The sequence below is a fragment of the Plectropomus leopardus genome, chromosome 3 (genome assembly GCF_026936395.1).
Source record: "Plectropomus leopardus strain MGB_pleo_1.0 chromosome 3, ASM2693639v1, whole genome shotgun sequence".
NCBI classification, from domain to species: domain Eukaryota; kingdom Metazoa; phylum Chordata; class Actinopteri; order Perciformes; family Serranidae; genus Plectropomus; species Plectropomus leopardus.
This window is the reverse complement of record NC_142178.1, coordinates 6,540,998-6,563,892: the sequence shown is the minus strand read 5'-3', so window position 1 is coordinate 6,563,892 and position 22,895 is coordinate 6,540,998. Positions and strand designations below refer to the sequence as shown.

General features: G+C 42.3%; 1 long non-coding RNA gene across 1 annotated transcript in view; it reads right to left on the bottom strand.

The window, feature by feature from the left end:
• LOC148189871 (uncharacterized) overlaps positions 1-21,255 on the bottom strand; it is a 41,963-nt gene extending 20,708 nt beyond the window's left edge. Inside the window, exons 1-2 of the long non-coding RNA XR_015776181.1 lie at positions 19,621-21,255; positions 2,487-2,683 (exon numbers count right to left, since the gene is read on the bottom strand). This is a non-coding gene — a long non-coding RNA (uncharacterized LOC148189871). The remainder of the gene's footprint in view (positions 1-2,486; positions 2,684-19,620) is intronic.
• Between the last annotated feature and the right edge of the window lie 1,640 nt (positions 21,256-22,895).

The window sequence follows — 22,895 nt, the reverse complement described above, 5'->3', positions numbered from 1 at the left end:
TAGTAATGAGCTCAACCACACCTCCTCACTAAGGCAAATGTATGTCCCTTCCTTGTTAAGAGTTGCTTTGAGAATTTTTCTAAATCACTCCTAAACTAAGACTCCTTGCTAGATTTTTTTAGGCAAAGTTACAACTTCTCAGAGTATTCTCAGATTGTCTGTGTATATAGCCTTTAGTCATGCTCTGTATTACACCTTCACCATCAATGCTGCTCTGTCCTGGTAAAAAGTTGAGGACTCACATGTTGTCCACAACTGGACAACAGAAGAATACTGAGTCTTATTTCTAGATAATAGTTTCTAATGATTTTCAACCAGCTTTGAATTAACAAGGTTACTAACCAGTGCGTAGATAAAACTACAGGCTGTATTTGCGCATTTTCGTATCACTCACCACCCATGCCGCCACCATAGACAAAAAGATTATAGAAGCAGACCAATAGACAGACCTGCCCCTCTCTCTGTCTCTCAAACTTGGACCACAGTTTTATCAAACAATAAAACTAGGCAGTGCTGTTTGAAAATAAATCAAGATTATGCTACTGTACTGCCTATTTCTTTACTGAAAGGTTTTCAGAAACATATTCTAATGTCCTGTTTCATGGTAATAGTTTGTGAACACCAAGTGGGTGCTTAACTGTTTCCTACACAGCGAAAATGGAGCCTGAAAATAAAATCAAAAGGTAAAACTAAGCGATGCTGATCAAGATTCTATTACTTCATATTTGTCACCTTAAATGTTTTCAGAATACATACAGAATATATCACAATTATCAAAAGAGTATAAGGGGTGACATATGGTGGCAAAACGGTGGGGGCCCTATCAACCCACAGACATTCCCATACCACAATAATCCACAGCAGATGATGCCTGACACACACATGTGCTCCATGAGGACAGTGGCTTTGATGGAAAGCACCGTGGCCACACAGCCGTGATCATTGTTTCCTGCACACTGATTTACCATACATGCATCTGTGATGCATTTATAATCACTGATATCATGGACCATGAGCGAACCCTTCCTAAATATGCCTTAAAACCATGTGAATGGACCTTGTGGCTATTTTGATTTAGATGCAGAAAAATAAAACGTCACATCACCAGCCAGCTGGCAAAGAGAAGCCTTCTGGTCGGGTAATCTGAGGAGTGACAGGAGCTACGGAAACAGCGACACGTCGGGCCAAACCACAGCTCTCTCACAGTCCCTCACCCTTTATGAACTCCACAGCATCCATCCATCCATACTTGCCAAATCCTCAAAACCTCATCTGCAGGGATCGACACGTTAAAGTGTTGACCTCCTACACAGCTGTGAGTGGTGGTGAAATCCCTTTCCAAGGATGGTTGAGGTAAGGCTGACAGGCCAGAAGTCTGTCAGCAACCACAGCATGAGGAGAAGACACAGGGAGCCATCCCTGATAAGAACAGTAACTTAAAGCAAAAGGGTCATGAAGAGGGGAACACAGTGGAGTCAGTATTACAAATCACTAGGGCTGTCAGTGTTAACGCGTTAATCTTGATGCAATTAAAGTTCATACATAGCACGTTTATTTAAAAAAAAAAAAAATCCCGGCAGACATTTCTGTCTTTAGGAGGCTGTGCCAAGCCAAATTTTAAAGCTAGAGTGATGATACTGGTATCATATGAAACAAGAAGACCTAAAGTTTCCTTGTATACGAGCTTGTCAGAAATTCTAAATTAGACTCCAGAGTTAGGCTAAATTTTGGAAAGGAAAAACAGCCTGACCCCTTTAGAGGGATCCCTTGACCTCTGATCAAAAGATGTCTGAATGAAAATGTCTAACATGCCTACTTTATGCTAGTCCCATGCAGACAAGACACAAAAACACACTCAATATTTTGCAGCATATTGAGGGCCCTAAAGAGTCTTGAAATTGCTCCCACTGATGAGCTGAGCACACGAGTGCCACTAATCAGACTGATGTCAACAGACATCACCAAAGCCAGCAAAGCATTATTTTGGAGTGTGTGTACTGCCACGGACCTGTGGATGACACTAAACTGATGACGTTAACTACAGAGCTGCTAAAGAAAAGAAAGACAGAAACTGACTGCAGACCAGCAAATATCAGTCAACAAATGCCGTCATCTGATTCCCAAACAAGACGGTATGGTAAGACTTCCTTTACCTTGGACTTTAAAACTGTTCTGAAGTACAAAAAAATTGTAAACATGTAATAAACAATGCAATTAATCGCGATTGACTATTTAAATTCTGCGATTAATTGCGGTTAAAAAACAAATCTTGACAGTCCTACAAATGACATGAAATGAAAAACATGAACATGTGCAGAACAACATAATAAAGTGGGGTGAAAAAGAGGGAGTGGATGAAATAAAGAGCTGCATGCTTATGAGAACCACTTGCATCGGCGTACATTCAGAGAAATGAGTCCTATGGGGGCTTTGAGATGAACAAATGGGAACAGAGAGCACACTGAACATCACTTGTTGTCTCTCACTCTTGACTGCGGTCCATAGTGTCTGCTCAGAGAGTGAAGAGTCCTCCGCTTCTCCAGCTGTCCCTTGTCATCCTCCAGCGTCCTTGACTCCCCACTTCAGGCAGCTCTCGGCCCTTGGGAGCCCCAGGCACTGCCAGCTGAGCCACCTTGTCAACAGCCCTCTCCCAGGCCTGGCCACCGCTGCCTCGCTTTGTACCCTGGAACAGACAGGAAGAACACATAACCCCCTGAAGATGAGCATGGGAACATTTCATCATAGGGAGCACAGGTGACAACGCTGGTCCAGGACAGGTGGATATATTCTATTATTCACAGCCCAGCAAGGGCGTCAGATCTCCCCGGCCATCGCTACAGAGGCGGGTGTCAGAGGTGACATCAAAAAGACAAGGGCTCCGGTGACAGCCGCCGACCACGCCACTGTCGAGGTAATTCCCAAGTGCCCCAGCAAGGGTCCCCACTCTGGAGGTACCAGTGGGATCAGGAGAGGTCACCTAGCAACACAGGTCAACGCTTTGATCCAATCAGAGGGAATCCAGCGGGTAACTTTCATGAGTGAGGGGTGGAGGGAAATGGTCGGCTGTCATTTTGTATTTCAGAGGCAAAAGCATGGAGTCAAAGGGAAGCAGGCAGCAGCAGCCCCATCATTATTTAATACACAGCTCGCTTTAGTTGCTTCCACTAAAACACAAGCTGGAAACAAAAAAGGTCCCACGATAAGCGTTATTATTAAACTGCATATTTTATGAGGCCCCTCCCAATTAGAAAGTCAATTGGCGGTTATGTATTCATGCAGGCAGCGAAAAGGCACTGAGAGACTGACCCTCAAGCTTGACCTCGCACGCTTTGAACTTTTTCTCCTCAGCCCCCCCACCCTCCTCCTCCTGTCTCTCTCTTTCTGCCTGCACTCGGTCCCCGGGAATGAATGCTTTGGTTCGGGCCGTCCAGCTGCATAAGTAAACCACATTACATTTTAGGAATGTAAATAGCAGAAAGTGCTTTTGTGAAAAATTCATTGGATGCTCCCGACTGGACCACATAATTATTTAGAGAGCATATTTAAATACCTCTTACGATTATGGAGGAATGTACGCAATTTCCCCTTTCAATGTCCTAACCGGTCATTTGGTGCGGAGATAGGAGGTCACAAAGACGGAGTGGGAAACTATAGAAACGCTGTGCACCATGGCAATGACCCGAGGTGAGGGAGGTGATCCGCCCTTTGGACCCTTAAACAAGAGTCAGTATCCATATTCACTATCCATCATCTTGATGTAGACTTGGATGACTCGGCATCAATTCACAAATATCAATAATCAATCATCCACATGTGTAATAATAATGTAATGCTGACAGAACAGAAGAGGCAGAACTCGACTGCAAAAGCAGTGCACAACCCGGGTTGGATTATAGCGGGACACGCTAGCGTTAACCCTTTGAAACTCAGGTTGACATCACTTGCTTTGTGCTGCATTCACATACCTTTCACAAGAATTTAAACACTTGAGTCCTGGAAAAAAAAGTTTGATTTCTTTCAAAAACATGCGAGAAAACATGCAATGAATATCTTGGTAAGCGATGTTCCAAAAATTGCAAGAAATGAAAGCAATTAAAATTTCTAAAATTATTTTTAAAAAACCAAGGATTTTTCTGTGGTCATGTCCTTTTTTAAGAAAACGGTTTTGTTTCACTTGGGACCCTGCATGGTGCTTGCTTTCTGTGTGAATGTTAAGACAAACAATGATGTTTATTCTAAACATAACAATTTGCCCTTGTCGATATCCCCATTGTGTCACGACCCCAGGTCCCAGGTGACCCCAGGTCCCAGGTGACCCCAGGTCCCAGGTGACCCCAGGTCCCAGGTGACCCCAGGTCCCAGGTGACCCCAGGTCCCAGGTGACCCCAGGTCCCAGGTGACCCCAGGTCCCAGGTGACTCCTGTGTGTCTCCGTGAGTGTCATTTGTATTTTTTTCCAGTCACTTTTGTGTATTTGCTGTGTGCCTGTTGTGTTTGGGTTTTGTCTCTCTTTTGTTCTCCCTCCTCTCCTTGTCTGCACTCATCAGTCAACACACCTGCCTGCAATCAAGCCAGATATCTACAAGAGAGCCAGCTCCACAATCATTCCCTGCCAGATTGTTGCCATACACAGTTTTCTGTCCAGCTTTATACAGATCTTTTCAATTTTTCACCTGCTTGTTTTTATTTGCTGAGACCTATTTTGTGATCTCTGCCAGGATTCCCTGCCACAACCCTGTCCACACCTCCAGCTGAAGAAAACCGCAAGAACATGGATCACCTTTAGCAAGTCATCTTATCCATCGATCTCCTGCAGAATTGTAATTAAGATTTTTTTTCTCTAACATCCGTTTTGTCTGTCTGCTTTTGGGTCCTTAAGTGTGACATATTGGTTGCAGCATCCTGGAATGTCAGCAGCAGATGCTGAGGGATACCCAGAGAATAATATGTAGACGCAAATGTCCACTTACTAAAATTTGCTTCATAATACTAGTAAAAGTAAGATGAAATAAGATTAGATGCAAAGATAATTGGTTTAACATTGAATTGAATCGTGCCGGGATCGAACCCCTGCTGGAATGTCATCCACATCCACAGAGTGAGTGCTCCCAGTTGACGCAGCTGCACACATGTTATGATATCATCCCAATAGAATACCATTCGTCAGGGTTTTAATGCACAATTTGTCAGAACTGTCAGCAGAACGCAGTGTCATCCCGGCATGGCCTAAACAGACACGTAAAGCTGGATAACATACATGTTAAAATGTGTCAAATATGATTCCTGCCAAGATAACACTGATACACGCGTGATGTGCTGAGCTGTGTATATTTTCACAAAGATCAAGTGTATACTTTACACTGCGCACCACATCTGCCGTATGGAGAAACATGGCTGTGCTCAAATGGGCTGCCATCGCTCATCACTTCCTCCTCTCTGTGAACTTCACACAGACAGGGCTGACTTCCTGTCTGTCTGGGAGATTGCCTGTCTCTGGAGAAAGGGGACATGTCTCTGGAATGACAGAACTGCTCTCTTTGTGTGTGTGTGTGTGTGTGTGTGTGTGTGTGTGTGTGTGTGTGTGCCACTATCTGCAGTAAAATATGCACTGATTCTGCTTTGCCAAATACAATCACTCTGAAACATGGAGCTAAATCTCTCCTCATGTCCTTCTCATGTCCTCCACCATATATTCTGTTTTTATGCAGACAAACAAAGGTACAGACTGTGTACCCCCCTCCCATCCCACCCATGATCAAATACAACAACACTGACAACCAAACATCTCCTCGGCAACATCCCCAAAGGTGGGCTGATACAATACGAGTGAATCTGTGGAGAGCTGTGATCTCTTTCTCTGTCAAACATCAGTCTCTTCTCCCAAGACAAGAGATTGGTGACAAGACACAAAAACACACTCAAACAATAAACGGTGTTATTGAGGAGGTGATTGAGGAATAATAATTAACGATGAGCATGCAGCAGGACAAAGATGCTCTCTAAAGACTAGCCTCCTGTCCCCCGAGGGACAGGATGGGGCTTCAATTAACTGACAGGCGGGCGTATTAGAATTTCTATCATGGGCCTTGGTGGGCTTGTGAGATGCAGCACTACAATGCTTTGAAAACCAGTGTGGTTTCCCCATCAAACACGTCCTCTAGGTCCTTTGATCTGCTGGGTGGTATGTGTCCTTGGAGATACGTGTCTACTTCCTCAAAGCTCTTTGTTGCCAGCACCTCATTTTCCTGCTCCGAGTTTTAGTGCTGCAGCAACAGCAGGCTCAGCTGCATTCACCCTCACACTGCACACAGCGCACATCCACACCGTGTGACGGCAGGTGATTTTAAACATGCATGATGAATACAGCAGCGTGTGTGTGAGTGTGTGTGTGTGCGTGCATGTGTGTGTGCAATGAGAGGCAATGCAGCTCATGAATACAGGTGATATGACAATCTCAGGACTGAACATATAACAGATTTGTATGTATTTTTTGAAGGTAAGCAAAATCTAATGTGAGTAAGCCACATGCAAATAAAAATTGCAGTTAGGAATTTTCCCTATGTTGCCAACTAATTCTATTACCACTGACCTAGCCTGGTTCTAGAACTTTGAATCCACATCTTTGGTTAGTTAGTTCAATTTGTATTTCGAACATGCAAAATAAAAATAGGAGAAGAAAATAAATTATGTCAATGCCCATCGAATGTATTTAGCGCACAAATGTCAGTATTTCCAACACATTCTCACTCCAAACTCGTGACATGGTGCCACTCTGTCAGTGATATTCCACGTTTACCTATAACATGTTAAGAATCCTTCTTCATCAGCTGTTTACGCTCCAGGATGCCATTACGGTGATGTCAACAAATGCACATGGCGGGATGAAATCATGGTGGAATGATTCAGCCCCTCACTGTAATGTCACAGCACGCAGAGAGCAGCATGGTCCTTATGTTTACACGACAGTGCTGACTCTCACAATGGTTAAAATTAGGCAACACAGTCACACGGTTAGGTTTTGGTAAAAGAGGCACATGGTAAGGTATAGAAAATACACACACACACGTGCACACAAACACACACACACACACACGCACGCACACACAGGAAGCAAACTCCACGCCATGAAAGTGGGATGAAAGTTGGTTGTTTGTGGATCAGTCCACCACCCTCACATGCTCCTTATAAATGATGTGTGCTCCTTATATTACACACACACAACCAGTTCTGCCATTGCCACATTCTCAAGTGATGCCACCCGTGTGCTCTGCATGTGGATGCACCCGGTGCCATGCGGCTGCCTGCCAGTGAATAATAACAACGCCATTGGTTCTGTCCAAGCGCGTTCTCATCTGACGCCGCCCAGCTGCGCTCCATTCGGATGCAGAGAGAGAGTTTGGAGTGAGAACGGGCTGGTATCTGATGTCCAAAAAGGAATAGGAGGAAGTGAATACTTATCAAATCCTACCTCCTTTTTTTTTTGCAAACTTTGATTAAAAAAAGTTAATTTTAAACATGAATATTACTAATTTCTTCCTCAGTATTCATGATACACACCTTGATCTAATCAAACAAAAATTAAGATAAAAACAAGAACAGATCAATCTGAATAAACAATACACACACACACACACACACACACACATCACAGAACAAAGAAATACATCAATAGAGAAAACAAAGTCACACTATCAAAAGTAACCTGCCTGTCTTGTATCATATCTTACTGTGCCCTCTCTGTTCTACCATGGTTTATTAAGTAATTTATAAAGGTCTGGTCTTGTGTTCTGTAGTAATCGAATACCGCCGCTTTGACAGTGCTTTCAGCGTACGATCTCAGCACCAAAAGCCACCTTTCGAGTCTGTCCTGGATGGCATTGAAACACTGCTGTTAGTGTTGTGATATAAGGAGTGCAGGGGAGCACATAGGGCAGGAGGGAGGGGTGCTGGATGGGTCCAACAAATGCCAGACTTTCATATGGGAGTCAGGTGTTCACTTCTTTTCTGAATGTGTTTTTTTCAACACCGCACCATGTGCCTCCTTTCCTTAATCCTAACCATCCATGCCAGCATGACATCCTGGTGCTTTTGTTGTCTAAACATAACAACTTGCAGTGTAATGCCACCATGAGCTTGTGTTAACATCACAGTAGCAAAAAAACAACAATAAAAATGCAATACTGTACAGGAGGTGGCTAGACTAGTTTGGCTTCATCATGTTTCAAAGCCAAAATGAAACTGATTTGACCATTTGACCAATTCCCAAATATAATGCAATCCATGATGTGCATCTAATGTCATTTAGCATTGATAAGAAATGAAAGTTATGATGGTGCCAATTTCACTCAAGAGATGAAGTTTTGAGTCATTCTTTGGATCCTTGAATTTCCAGAGTTATGTAACCCCTCCCTACGTGGGTAAAAAAAATATGCAAGAGGATGGAGATAACACGTCACAAAATTAATGTGGGATTGTTCACATTCCAGCGCAAATCATGGCATAGTTTGTAGGATGAGCATGCGTTTTGCACCGTGCGTCAACATACACATACAAATGCTTATGTATTGGATGTAACACTGATGTTAGACCTGCTGCAATCAACTGCAGAGTATCAGCAGTGATAGTTTATGGGGCAAAAGCTGAGCGGCCTCTCTGCCTCTGCCAGAAACCCCCCACATCATGATCACTGACGTCAGCAGGTGTTCTCAGCAGTCGGCTCTGCCTTGAACTGCTGGGTCAGTTTCCTGTTAGGCCCTGACACAATATGCATGAATGCTCCATCTCGCAGCGCTGCTTCCCTGTGAAGTGGTGTTCAGGTTACATTCCTCCCAGCTAAAGCCCTTGGCCCTCCCCAGCCACAGCAGATCTGTAAACTGTTTACACTTCACTTCCCACACCTGGAAGAGGGCCAAGGCAAACCTGGAACGAGGCCCACGAGAAGGAACCAACAGATAGGCCCTTAGATTTCAGCAGGAGGGGAGTGATTGTGTCTTGGGCTGGAGTGGAGTATTGACTCACCACCAACACCACCCCACACTCCTTTTCTCTCTTCTAAAGGGAGCGTACAAGAGGAAGTTTGAACTGAAAACAGATCCATGTGTTCAACAGTCTGCTGGCTCACAAAACTAACACGCAGTGTGCTCTCATCCCATAAATATCTCCTCCAGTCTCCTCATAAGACTATTAACTATTTTTCTGATGTACAGTAATTAAAGAAATATTTCACTGCTGGAAAGAAGGATTTATAATAAAACTGGGCTGTCTCTGCAGTTGAAAAATGTAAATACTTTTGAAATTGGTGCCACATGACCAGAAAAACTGAGAAAAATGACACGTTTGCTCAAAAGGTAGAAAACCAACATCTACATGAATGCACTGCGCCACACCAGACAAATAAATGCTCCTGCTAGTGGGGGACATAATGCAAACTTGCATGTGTGAAACAAAGGCAGCCGGCCGACAAGGAAAGATCTCATGTTACAGTAAAACATTAAGCTAAAACGTTGTAGGTACTATATCAAAGGCAACTAGACTTGCTTGAGTTTCTTGAAGACATTTCTCTAAATTGTTTCCCCTCTCATCCGAGTGGAATCTTCAATTCTGGACCTGAACTGAAGAAAAAAAAATGTTTAAGAAACTCAAGCAAGTCCAGTTGCTTATGATATAGCACCTAGAATTATCATGACCTGTATGACTGAGAATCTTCACCAACATAAAGTAAGTACATTTTTCTGAAAACATTTAAGGTGAGAAATGGGTGAAGCAGTGACAGGATGTCAGCACTGCTCAGTTTTACCATGTCCACAGTGGCAGGCATTGGGTGGTGGTTTGAAAATGACATCTTTCTTAAACCAAGTACCATCACATATCGGCGCTTTGCAGTGGACTTCTGCATCTACACATTACACTCTAGGTATTGTTCCAGGATGGCACTACCATGATGTCAACAAATGCACATGGTGGGATTATGCTGCACATAGTTATGCTTAGGCAACAAACACACATGGCAACCAACGCCGCGACCTCAACTTACGCACATGCTGGCATGGATGGATAGGATTAGGGGAACAAGGCACATGGTGAGATATAGGAAATACGCCATGGTCAGATGGGAAGCGAACACTTGACTTCTATATTAAAGTTCTGGGTTTATTGGACCCATCCACTACCCCTCCTGCCTTATATTATGTCATTACTGGCAGAGTGATGTCACAAGTGGTCCAGAATGCATCACTGCTCCAGCCCCGGTGAGGGTATTGTCTAATGCTGCCTTCACATGCTCCTCGGAAATATAGTAGTTACCATATTTACAAGTTACGAGCACGTGAACGACCCTCCAAAGCTGGAATTAAGTGTGAGTCAACAATTTAGGGGAAAAATGATTTTTCTTTCTGGTAGCTATCATTTACTTTCAGCTGCACATTTTTGTATATGCATCTATTAGCTGTAGCAAGTAAGCAAGCTTTGAACTCTAAAGCATGCCAGGTGACTATACTAACATTGATAACAACATTATTTTATAACACAAGTTGCCAACTTGATGTCATAAATGCATAAACATGGCAGCCAAAAGTTAATGTTTAGTCAATGGCAAGAAACTTTTTAATTAATTCATGTATTAAATATCAATTTTTGATCACATGTAAAGTGTAATATGGCATTAGTGTTAACTGCTGTCTGTGTAGAGTGCCCGAGATCAAGTATACAAATATATGATATAAAACAAAATAAAAATGAGATAAAAATATAAATAAACTGGAAACAGCTATCACATGTTTAAACACTTGTAGCATTAAAATGCAACCTGTCTTCTCTGTAGCATTCATGAAGTTTAAATGAACCTCAAAAAACCTTAACCTTAAACCTCAAAGCACATCAACACAACAAAGTCGGAAGAAGGACTTCCTAACTCAGAGACTCAGAGAATGCAGCATAAGCCACACACCACTTCTGCCATGTCAGTTTTCAGGCACGCTACACCTCATGTAAATGCAAGTCCAATCCCTGACATGTTCTGCAAGTGTGATGTAAGTCGAAGACAGAAAGAAATCCTCTGTTCCCCTGGTGCTTGCAGTGCAGCTCTAAGAACGAGGAAAACAGGCAACTGAAAGAATGAGGGGGGACCCGCTGTATGTGCTATACCATTAAAGAGAAACTGAATCACTTAGTATAAAAAGGGCAGGGGAATTCAGAGGGTAGGACACACATGTACTGATACACACTGCAGGCAAAAAAGAAACTAGATTATGGAAAGATACTATGCAAAAGTGAGCCATGTGAATACCAATTATTATGTTTGATGATTATATTTAGAACTGAAATTATGGAAGAGGGATATATGCACTAAATGTACCGAGGGAGGGGGTGGGCAATTAGTGCAAGACTTAATGTTGTACAATAAAGCTTCCATGTAGAGGCTGCTCTATAGTGAGAGGGGATGGGGACACATCCCCAATGTAGCAGGCTGTTTCAAAGCCATGCTTCATAATACAACAGAAATGGAAAAATATGTCAACCACATTTACAGTAGAGGTCGGCTCGGCCTATTAATTGCCCCTGTGTCCAATTTGCTGTCTTCTTTACAAGTGACAGCAGCAAAAAAAAGGCGTTTCTATGGGTGGAATTAGGAGAGGATGAGAGAGGGAGACACAGAGCAAAAAAAAGGGAGAGAGAGTAAACCCATAGCCCCAAACTAGCATGTCCTGCAGTGACATGTATATTGAATACCAATCAGAGGCGTGGGGCTCGCCAGCCCCAGCGCAGCACTCATTTCCAATGCACACACTGTAGCTCAATCAGTAGGGCCCTGGCAGATAAAAAGGGATCACTTGCCTGGCTCTCTGAATATTAGCTAATGCCACATTTGCAAGTCTTCAAGAGCAAAGGGAGAACGTGTGAGTGGGGGGCAAAGAGAGAGATGCGGGAGATATGGAGGGATGGAGAAACAGAGAGGGGAAGATAAAGATAGAAACAGAGTAAAAGCAAGAGAAAAGGAGGAAACATAAAAACTGTGCTCTGTTTGGAACTGTGGCAAAAAAAAGATTATTTCTTGCAATGAAAAAAAAAAAGAGCTGTGAATGGCTTTGTAGTGCACAAGTGATGGAAGTGATGCCTGGATGGGGATTATGCTCTTTTCATCATAAAGCCCCATCTGGTATACTAGCAAGACCACGTCTGTCCAGGCCCCTCGCCCTTTAAAGTGCCGGCTTGGGTTACACATCAATCCAGTCCAATTGCAGCTGTGCCGGGGAAAAAAAAGAAAAAAAAGAAGGCAGAGCGACTCTACACATACATGGCAAAAGCACACGCTACCATGCACACACAGTCACTCAAATAAATGCTCATCAATTACAAAAATGTGTGTACGCATGCAAATAGACAGATGGACGAATAGTGGAGGCAGACTGAAGGACAGACAGACAGAGATCTCACACACACACACACACACACACACACAAACCCCCTTGCCCCCAGAGTCCCACAGAAACAATGGTAAAACACACAAAAAGGACAGTTCTGTTTTTGAAGCATGCCTATTTCCAACTTGAAAGAGCCAACCATAATTAAAACCAATGGGCAGCAATGCGAGATAAATGAATAGCAGAGCATTCACCAGACCCCTCCTCATCTTTTAACTCAACCACTGGTCCGGTGTCTGACAGATGTTCCAGCTCTATTTGATGTGCAAGTGCCCATGTGTGTGCATGTATGTGTGTGTGTGTGTGTGTGTGTCTGCATTGACTGGCAGGATATTATCATTTGTCATTTCCTTCTATGCTTTCTGCGGAGATCCATCATGGCCGCTTACATACATAAACCCATCACGGGCTCAGCTTTTTATCAGAAGCAGATTTGCTGCACTACAGTGGCTGCATGTGCAACACACAGTCATATGGTAGAGAAATGGTATAGTAAGTTATGCTGTTCTACGTTATGGGACAGCTTTGGTGTGATGATAGCATACCTTCTGTAGAGTTATAGTGTCTAATATCAAGGGATCTAATTAAAATACTTATGACTGTATGTTTAGTCTTTTATCATATGAAAATTTGCCAAATCGACTTGCACTATGCTACATAAAACCTTACATATGTTTTCATTAAATATTCAAACATTTAGAATATTTAACAAGTAATTCAGGATTCTTGTAACCCATCCACTATGGGTCTGTGGATGATTTAGTCTCTAAGGGCAATGGCCAATACTTCTGGGCTTCCATTGTAGAAAGCGGATATCAGGAAAACAGATACAGTATGTCGGCTAAGCCATCTCAGACCCATCAGCTATTGCATGTATGTACAGATATCTCTTTATCGAGATGAATAAAAAGATAAATCTTTGGCAAGATGATGGGCGATGGTTTCTGATATTGCATTTTGGCCAGTGCATCCTGCCTCTTTTGCCCTCCACATGGACCTGCATGCAACCAAAGCACGCTCAAATGTGATTGGTCAGGTTGTACTTATACACTGTTCGCAGGTCTACCTAGGAAAGTAGTGCACCAATTTATATATAACCCACGTAATCATGAGCCAGTAACTCATGTATAATTTGTGTAATCTATAAGGCTGCAAACACAAGGCCAATGCAGTCTCAGAATGCAACAGCTTTTTGTCTGACAATGATAAAACCCTCTGGTCTAAACATATACAGCATATGAATGCAGATGCAGTTGAAAAAAGTGAACATAAAACTCAGTCAGACGATATAGCTGATGGGCCCTGAGATCGCATTTCAGCCAGTGCATTCCACCTCTATACCTGCTGTTCATTTGTGATTGGTAAATACTACTCAGATTTTTCTCAGATTGAAAAGGTTTAAGGTGTGCAAACACCATGCTTCTGTTCCTAAACCTCACTTAACTTACCTTGCTGGTTTGTTTTTTTTTAAATTAATTTTTATCTGTTTTTGCTTTTTTTAAAAAAATTATTTCTAAACTATTTCTAATTTCTAATTACCTTCTTCCCATGACTGTAAAAGAAAATTAGCCAGTTTGCTCAGATTTTAAAGGTTTAAGGTACGCCATCACCATGTTTCTACTTTACTTGTATAAACCTAAAGATAACCAACAATGTTGTTTTTTTAAAACCTAACCCACATAACTCTACCTTAGGTACATAACTTTATGTTTAACTATATAACATCATACACTGGGGTGCTAATTTATCAGATATCACTGTATGAGGATACGTTGGATTGGTCAGTACTAATCGGACAAAAAAGCAAAAGCATCATCTGTCTGATACCAAAATCGCATACAGTTGCACAGAGATTTGGTCTATTTATGCAGTTATTAGTTTGTAGAGTTAAGGTATTTGGTGATTAATGCAATGTAGTGAGCTGAAAATGACAATGAATCTGCTTCACATCTTAATTCCAGACCAAAATGAAGATGGATTTAAATCTCACTCTTTTTTTCATGCTATTTTCTTTAAAGGAGATGACATTTAGCTGATGGGTCACATTTCTCCTGCCGATGTACAATAACTCTTTTCAGAAGAGACATCTGCCTTTCAGCCACAAATGATATTAAAAGTCACACATTAACTTGAAGGACGTGTTTTACTTTCTAGCTATGCTAGACCTTTAATTCTCCTGTCTAAATTGGCCGGCGAGGACGGTTCCTCCTCTTTAGACCGTGACATCGTCACATTGGGTCTCATTGCTGGAAGAAAGGCCCCACCATCATTATCTCGTGATCTGCCTATTCCTGGTTGTTCCTACACCAATAGGACACGAACAAAGCGGATAATATTACGACCGGATAAAGATAAATGGAACTCAATTTCACTGGAATTTAAAGAAGCTTTTGATTCACTTGTAAAAAAGAAAAAAGAAAGGATAATAAGAAATTTAATTTGATTTGTTTGGCATTAAAGATAGTTTGAGCTCTCCTTTGACCACTCTGGATGAAGAAATTAGCTTCTCTCTCAGTGCCTTCAAAATAATGAACAATGGAGGAGAGAAACAGAAAGAGAGAGTGAGATAGGGAGGGGGGGTGGGGGGTTTAACGTTATGACTCTATTGAAAATTTTGCTGTTAACAAATTGGTGGGTCTCAGCTGTTTTCCGAGCTTCAGCCTCCAGGTGCATTTGTTTGCCGCTCTCTTGCTTCATTGTGGTGTTTCTTTCAATGCCGGACTTTCGAGTTGTATCTGGACAGCCCAAATGACAATGCTGCCGGCAGTGGAGAGCTAGTTGACGGGAGAGAAGTGAATAAAAAGGGTCCAAATCACAGCCCCCCCTCCCCCCCACCTCTTTTTCTCTCCCCTCCTCCCCTGTCAGCTGGTCCGGACAGCCCCGAGGAGATCAAACCTGTTTGTAATCCCGCTCTTCCTCTTCATGTCTGTGTGTTTACAACCTGACCACATTGCTGCTGTACGCTCTCTCAAAGCTCTGTCTGTGGTCCACGTCTCTCTCTATTAAATCAGATGGAGGAAGGTGGAGGAAGAAATGGGATGTATTCATTGTCCTTGGCTGACAGCTTCTGAGAAAGACAGTTTCACAGTGCTGGTTTTTCTGCACTCCACTGACAAGTGATGGGCAATTAATTTGCACCAAGAGCTCCCGCATTTTTACATGGTCATAATAGACATTGCCAGCCCAGGGTCTGAGTGAACTCCGAAGTGTCTGCTGTATGACTATCATCGCATGGTTACTTCTAGTCCTTCTTGGGAAGAATGCAACATTTTCCTCTGGAGCAGACTGGGGGCCTTCTATCTTCTTCGTCCATGCTCGGGTTCTTTTCAAACGCAGTAATTTGCGGAAGGGGACCCCAGCCATAGATCACAGGATCTGGATCTGTGGGGTTGGTGGGCAGGGGGGAAACGGCCTTTGGGGTTCAACCCTGGAACTTCTTCAATGAAAACCGCATGGCTTTTAATGGGCAACCTCTGGGTGGTCCAATCAACCTCAACATGACATTTAGTGACACATGTGTCTCTGCCGATTGATTGCAGCCCATGAAACATCAGCTTTTATCCCTCTTTCTTGTTTCAAATTGTGATTTATGCACTGCAGTTGATTATATGATGCTGTAAATGAATTCCAAGCAGGTTGCGTCGGGTTTCCCATGAGCCTTTGTGGCTTCTTTGACATCTTCATGCAACCAGCTTTTATGGCGCTTTGGGTCTTTGGAAAAAGCAACTTATAAAGACAAAAACAAGCATCTAATAAAATCTAATTTCATTCATAAGAAAGGAATAATCCAACATGTAAACATGTTTTTGATTCTTTTCTTACAACACATCATTTGCGTTAGGATTACACCATTCACAGTCAATACAATGCTCCTAAAATCTTCCAAAGCCTCGAGGTCACAAAGTAAACAGGATGGTGCAGAGCTCACCACATCTGACCCCAGTCACCAAAACCTTACTTATCTGCATCACAAGAACAGCAATCATCTCACTTGAGTGGTTTTCCTGCTGCAAAGCCTCTCGTTCTGCAACAGTCTGACATCATCGTCTGCAGACTCTCCAAAACATTTGTGGTGTGTCATTTCAAAGCAATGGGAAAACCCCTTCCCTCCAACTCGGAAGTGACCGTGAATAAGCAACTTTTCACTGGGTTAGCTGGTTTCACATGGACATGACATGATATCCACGCCTATTGAGATGCTTTAATGCATGAAGACAGACTCAGTATGGGAGCTAAACATGGATAGATATATGTTGTAAATAATGAAGCCATAAACACATACATAATTCATACACATTGCATTAAAACAATAAAATAAATTTAAAAACTTGTCAAAGACTTCATAAAACTCTTTTTTTTTTGCATCTCTGAGTTTATTCTAAAGGTCACTATGAGCAGTTGATCCTACTATGGCTGCCATAAGCTTGAACTGTAGTTCAAGTAGTAGAGGTTGTTTTTAACCCTTTGAACCCTGAGTAAATTGGTTTAATTTCTTTAAAAAAAAAAAAAAAACATGGGAAAAATATAATCCTGCATATTGCAAGAAATTAATAGATTTAGAAAACTATTTCTTAAAAAGCTGGAGAAAAATGTCCATAGAACTATGTTTATTATTACCATAATTAAAAATAAATAACTATTTTACAGAATTACGAACATTAGTAACATTTTCATGTCATTTCCTTGTTGTTTTTTTCTCCTTTTTTTCTTTGTTTTTTGTTTGTTTTTAAGCTAATCTTGATTGATTTTCTTGTACTTTTTTACTAATTTCATGCTAATTTCTGGGAAATTTCTTTCCAAGTTGCTCATTAGCTTCCCATGTTTTTGAAAGAAGTCAAGCCAATTTGCCCAGATTTCAAAGGGTTAACAAGTAAGGCATGTTGTCCCTGTGCTGTGGGCAGCGCTGATTGCCATCACAATTGACATGGTAGTGTGTCCAGTTGGTTGGATTATAAATGCTGAGTTGGTGGAAATAGTGACAGGCTGGCTGTGTCTTACTTTAAGCTTTGTATCACTGTGACTGGAGCCAACTTTCAGACTCCACAACTGTGAATTCAATATTTTACCTTCAATATAGAATTACAAAATGGGGGCTTTTCCTATGTGCTGAAAGTGAACAAACTGACATGTATAGATCAATCCAGTAATAAGCCCTAAAATCTAGAAATCAGTTAGCATTTCAGCACTTATGGTTCTTTCATCTTAAAGTCAGTGGGTTTTTTGAATGGATTTTTGGTTAGAATCCTGAAAATGTTCAGTGCTAGGGAACATTATCACAACATTTGCTAATGTTACATAGAAGTTGCAATGATGTTTTAAAGAAAACATTTTAATCTAATGTTTAAAGCTAATTTTCAGGATGTTTATCATTTCAAATAATGTTCCTGAAAGTTGAACGTTTTAACTGCAATATTCCAAGAGTTTTGGTGATGTCGAGAGGTGACAGATCATAGAATGTTCTTTTTATAAAACATTCCCACAATGTTTCATGAGAACAAAGGAAAACCATTTTCAAGGCAACATTCAGAACATGTTTTGATTATGTCATTGAGGCCTGAGATTCCTGTAACATTCCTTAAATGTTAAAAAAAACAAACAAACAAAACAAAAAAAACATTTTGATAATGTTTATAGAGAATGTAAACTAACTTTAAGAAGAACGTTCGGGGAATTAAAAGAAAACCTGCCACTGAAAACATTACTTAAACACTGCCTTGTACTCTTTAGAACCTTTTTCTGCAATGATCCAGAATCCAATGGAAAAAATTCATAGGCTTTTTGACAAAGCAACCAGGCCGGCGTTGGCTCCCGGGCTGGCCTACGGAAAAACATCATCCCTAGGGCACTTTACTATGGTCTGCATTATCCCACAAAATACTTCAAAACTATTCTGCCTCTCAAGCTTTATCTCATTGTTTGTCTTTGAAATTTCCATATACAACAATCAATATTGCATAAAACATTTGGTCATTTGTGTTCACTGTCAGTGAGGTTAGATTTCAGGTCTCTACAATATTTGAGACCAATAAAAAAAAAAGAACCTGTGATCTTAATGACCCAAATAAGGTAAATAACAGTTTTCAGACAACAACAAAGGCAACATTTATGGTATAGTTTTAGTTTTAGAAATATAGTTTTACATTATCAAATGGAACTGGGCTTTAAAATAACATAAACTACTGGTTCACCAGTCTTTTGACCAACACAATGACCCCAAAGCTGTCCTGCTGGGTCGTTCTTCTCACTGTGGAGCGTCATTTACAAAAAATGTACAACTAAAGAGAAGATTTGAGAGAAACATGCTGATATCCAGCCAGGATCTCATAAAGGTGGCTTTGCCATGCTGACAACCTACATTTCATTCTCAAGTTTGAAGAGTCAAACACAACCACTACTGGGGGTCAGTCTGTCGAATGGCGTCCCACAGAGAGCCCATGATAGAGGGATTGGAGCTGAGCGAGGGAGGGGCAAGAAGATTTTAAATGTTTAAATCAACTGCTAAAAGAAATAAAATGTAGAAAGAAATCCAATTTTATGAAGAGGCCAACATTTGAAGAAAAGGAAAGAACATTACTTGTAGACAGCTACAATTCGATGGGTTGAAATAATAAGCTTAAGAGGGCGATGACCATAATGGCTACCTGCAGTGCCTGGAAAAAAAAAAACAGAGTGCGCCCCCACCAAGCCCTCCATCTTTCACAGAGCTACAAACAGCCTCTGCTTCTCCTTTGGTCAGCCGGCAGCAAAATGAAAAGAAAAAGCCTCCCCTGGGTTTGAAATAAAAGGCCTGAATCAAACTAACACCAGGAGAGTTTTTCGGTCACTTTGCTACCTGCAGTTTCTGCATATTAGCCTCTGCTACTCCTGGTCCACATCCCGCAGTGAAATTAACACCAAATTACATGAAAGTTAACGTTACATGACATTTCCCCCCTTTTCACTTTGTTTTTTTGTTGTGGTTCTTGCAGCTCTTGCACATTTGTAAAAACCACCTGCAGGAGTGATTTGACAATTTGGTAAAGTGCACCTGAAGCTGTCCGATGGCTACGACCAGCATCCCGAAACACCATATAAGCCATATTGATTGTAATGTTCAAGAACTGCATGCCAACAGCAAAAATAAATAATGCATTAATACTTTGTATTAATAGCAGCGAAGAATCGCGGCTTTAACAGCATCAGACATGATGGAGACCCCCTACCTGGCAGCCCCTGCATCCTCGACCCCCGCTGTTTGTGTATTGTCGAACCATGGCAGCCCATTGACAGCCTCCCCCGGATTGCCAATTTCCCGTTGGTGGTCCAGGGTTTCGCCTGTCCTTTCTCAGCATTGTGCAACTGGAATAGGTGCGTCCTCCCCTGTTCACGCTGCGGTTGTAGCTCCACGATCTGATTGGACAGCGCTGAGCGAGACTTCATCAGGAGAACATCCCTGTCGTCATGACAACTTGCCAATATCCCAACAGGGGTGTGTTTGTGGGAGGGTGGGGTTGCGGGGAGGTTGCTTTCTTGCCTCCGACTGGAACACGACAGCGATTCATTTTTTACATCATTGTTACCTCACCGCTCGCTCCCCTCTGTTCAGTCCTAGCGGGCTAAGCTAATCTGTCCAGTTTGCGATCTCGGAGCATGTATGGGCCACTCCGCAACAATCTGTGAGTCTTCAAGCAGCTGTCCCATCAGGGTTGTTGCTTCTCAATGTTTCGCACCACAGGACACCAGATCAGCTTAAAACGACGGCCATAATCATAAGTCCGTCACAAGATTCAAGGTGCCGATAGCAAGTGCAAAGAGAGGGACTTCTAACTCAAGCAAAAAAAGTTTGCTCTAGAAATAGCTTTAGCAAACACTTTTTCCACAATAAATAAAAGGATTTTTACAAAGCAGACAGCAGTTTGTTTGAAACCATGGCAACATAATAGAAACTTTGGAGAAAGACAAATTACTTTGTATCCTCAAATGGCCTTTGTCGTTGTACCCCTAGACCTCTCACCCACAAACTTCCCATGGAAATCTGAGGACAACTTATGCTAAACTAAAAAGACCATTGTACCATTTTATCATCCTGCTAACTCAGCATACAGTTCAGTTCAAAGAGAGAAACCCAAATCCCACAGAACTGGGCTGGAACAGAGCAAAAGAAATCCACAAAAGACGGAAAGAGGAGAGAAAAGAGGGGGAAAGTGAGTGGAAAGTAAAAGCAAGGCATTATCTTGTTGTCAGCCTCGCTATCAGCCGCACAAACAGATGAATGTTTGGCGGGTGAGACACCTGCTGTGCTACTAGCCTGCTAGCCTGTGATTAGCACAGAGCGGGCGGCTGGTTCCCAGGGTTCTCTCCCAGTTACCTCCTGCCGAGCCGGAGACGTTGACCTTGGCCACTGCTGGAGCTCTCCTCCCCTGCTAGGAGTGAATGGCGTGCCGGGATGGAGGGCCCGAGCATCCGCGCTCCTTTGATTGCTAATCCCCCAAACATTGTGCACCACCCGGCACCCTACCTGGCCTTGCAGCCGGAGGCGGCTTGGTGGTGTCCATTGAAAGCAGGTGATGAATGGGGCAGAGCTGCTGGAAGCCGGGCTCCCTGGGTAGCAGATGAGCTCTGCGGGCCAACAAAGCTGCTTAAAACAGTCCAGTGTGGTTCTCATCTGTTTTGGTGGATTTCAGATGGAAAAAGGATGCCCCCACTTAGTCCTTGTTATTTTAACTATTGACGAGAGGATGCCATTTTTCCAAAAATAGCCATATTTAACGAGAATTTGGCATTCACAAAATGTAAACAATGTCTCCCACGAGGAGAGGGCAGAGGGTGCTACGATGTTCCCATCAACACACTCAGAAAACTCGAATAAAGAAAAGCAACTGAAAAAAATCATAACACTGCTGCTATCTAGAAGAGCCGGCAAAAATTGATCGTGCGTGGTTTGAGACCTCTTAAAGAGATAGCATCCTCTTTTCTGACCACCGCCCAGCATGGGTTACAGCTCAAGTGTCAACGTAATGGCAGTGTGTCAGCTCTGAGCCTTCTGTTCTGTGAGGAAAGTCACTGACAGTGCTTTGACCATTTTATTGGCGCAGGATATAATGTACGGAAATTCCAAATGACAGCACATGAAAAAGCGATTTCCCATGAAAACTTTTCAAAAATATCCCTCAGGACAGACTGACAAAGGCTAGATATTGTAAAGAATTCACCATGACAAACAGAAGGCACCAATACAATAACACTTCTCACAGGGCAATGGCGGTAACATTCGATTCTGCCAATTCAGATTGTCGCCCCAGTGACACGGAATCCCAAATCGCTGGCGAATACCTTTCGAAGACGGCGGCGGCGGGAAAAAAAAAAAAAAACGAGCGATGCCACAGACTGAAAAAATGAAAACACAAACCTTCTCATTGTAACGTCAGCAGCATGTTCAGGAGAGACTGCTGGATGCCAGACTCTTAAGGGGACCGGAGCTGAATTCAATGCCTCTTGTCAGGGGAGCTTGATGTGATTATCGCCCCCTGCTAGGGCTGGGATAGTGAAGTTGTCTGGCGCTGGCAAGGACGCTCAAACAGCACTGCGGGATGCCCTCTTGCTGTCCCCCCGCTCCGGGAACATCGCTCCGGACGCAACGGGGGGTGGGAGGCATCCACCATCTTCACTAAAGCGTCTGTGTGTACATGTGGCTGTGTGTGCAGTTGCTCATGTGTGAATTCATGTTGCATTGATATTATTGTTCAGCAGTTTCTCACTGTTGTTGCTGTTGATGATTCGGAGAGTGTTGACACAAGGTGGGCCCCTTTACCGCCCAAAAAACTTCAAGGTCAAGGTGCTGCTGCCTGACCACTTATTACTTTTTAATGCATTACGCCTCAGTGTGTGAAGCAATTTGAAGGTAGTCCCGAGCGTGTGCACACACTTGTGTTTCCTTGTGAGTGAATAAAAATCATAGTATGGTGCGCCTAAGGAGTATTCCCCTCCCCCTCCTCTCCACTGAGGAGTCTGTCGCTTCCGGCTCATATCGACAAACCCTCTGCTCACTATTGATCTATGAATTTGTACAATCTGATGGTAACAATATGTCTGTTTCAGTCGTGGGATTGTGATGTATCTGTTTAATTGTATTCATCCGGTGTGTGTTTTCTTTCAGATGCTTGTGCAGCAGCAGCGATCATTTTGTGCTAAGTCTTTTCAGTCTGTTCTAATGAAAAAATATAATAATAATAATGAGAAGAAGAAGAAAAAGAAGAAGAATGACTATTTATATAGTGCTTAAAAACAGAGTTTACACAGTTCTTTGTCAAACAAAGCAAAGCAAAAATTGGATAAATAGATAGCGATACAGCAAAGTAAAGCCAAAAAATTCTACTGAACACAAGTGAGATGAAACTAGGGTAAATTTTGGAAAAAATTAATAACCTGAAGACAAATAATGCAGGATGCTGGACAAAAAAATGTCAATACAAGATAAGACAAAAAAATAGACCAAAAA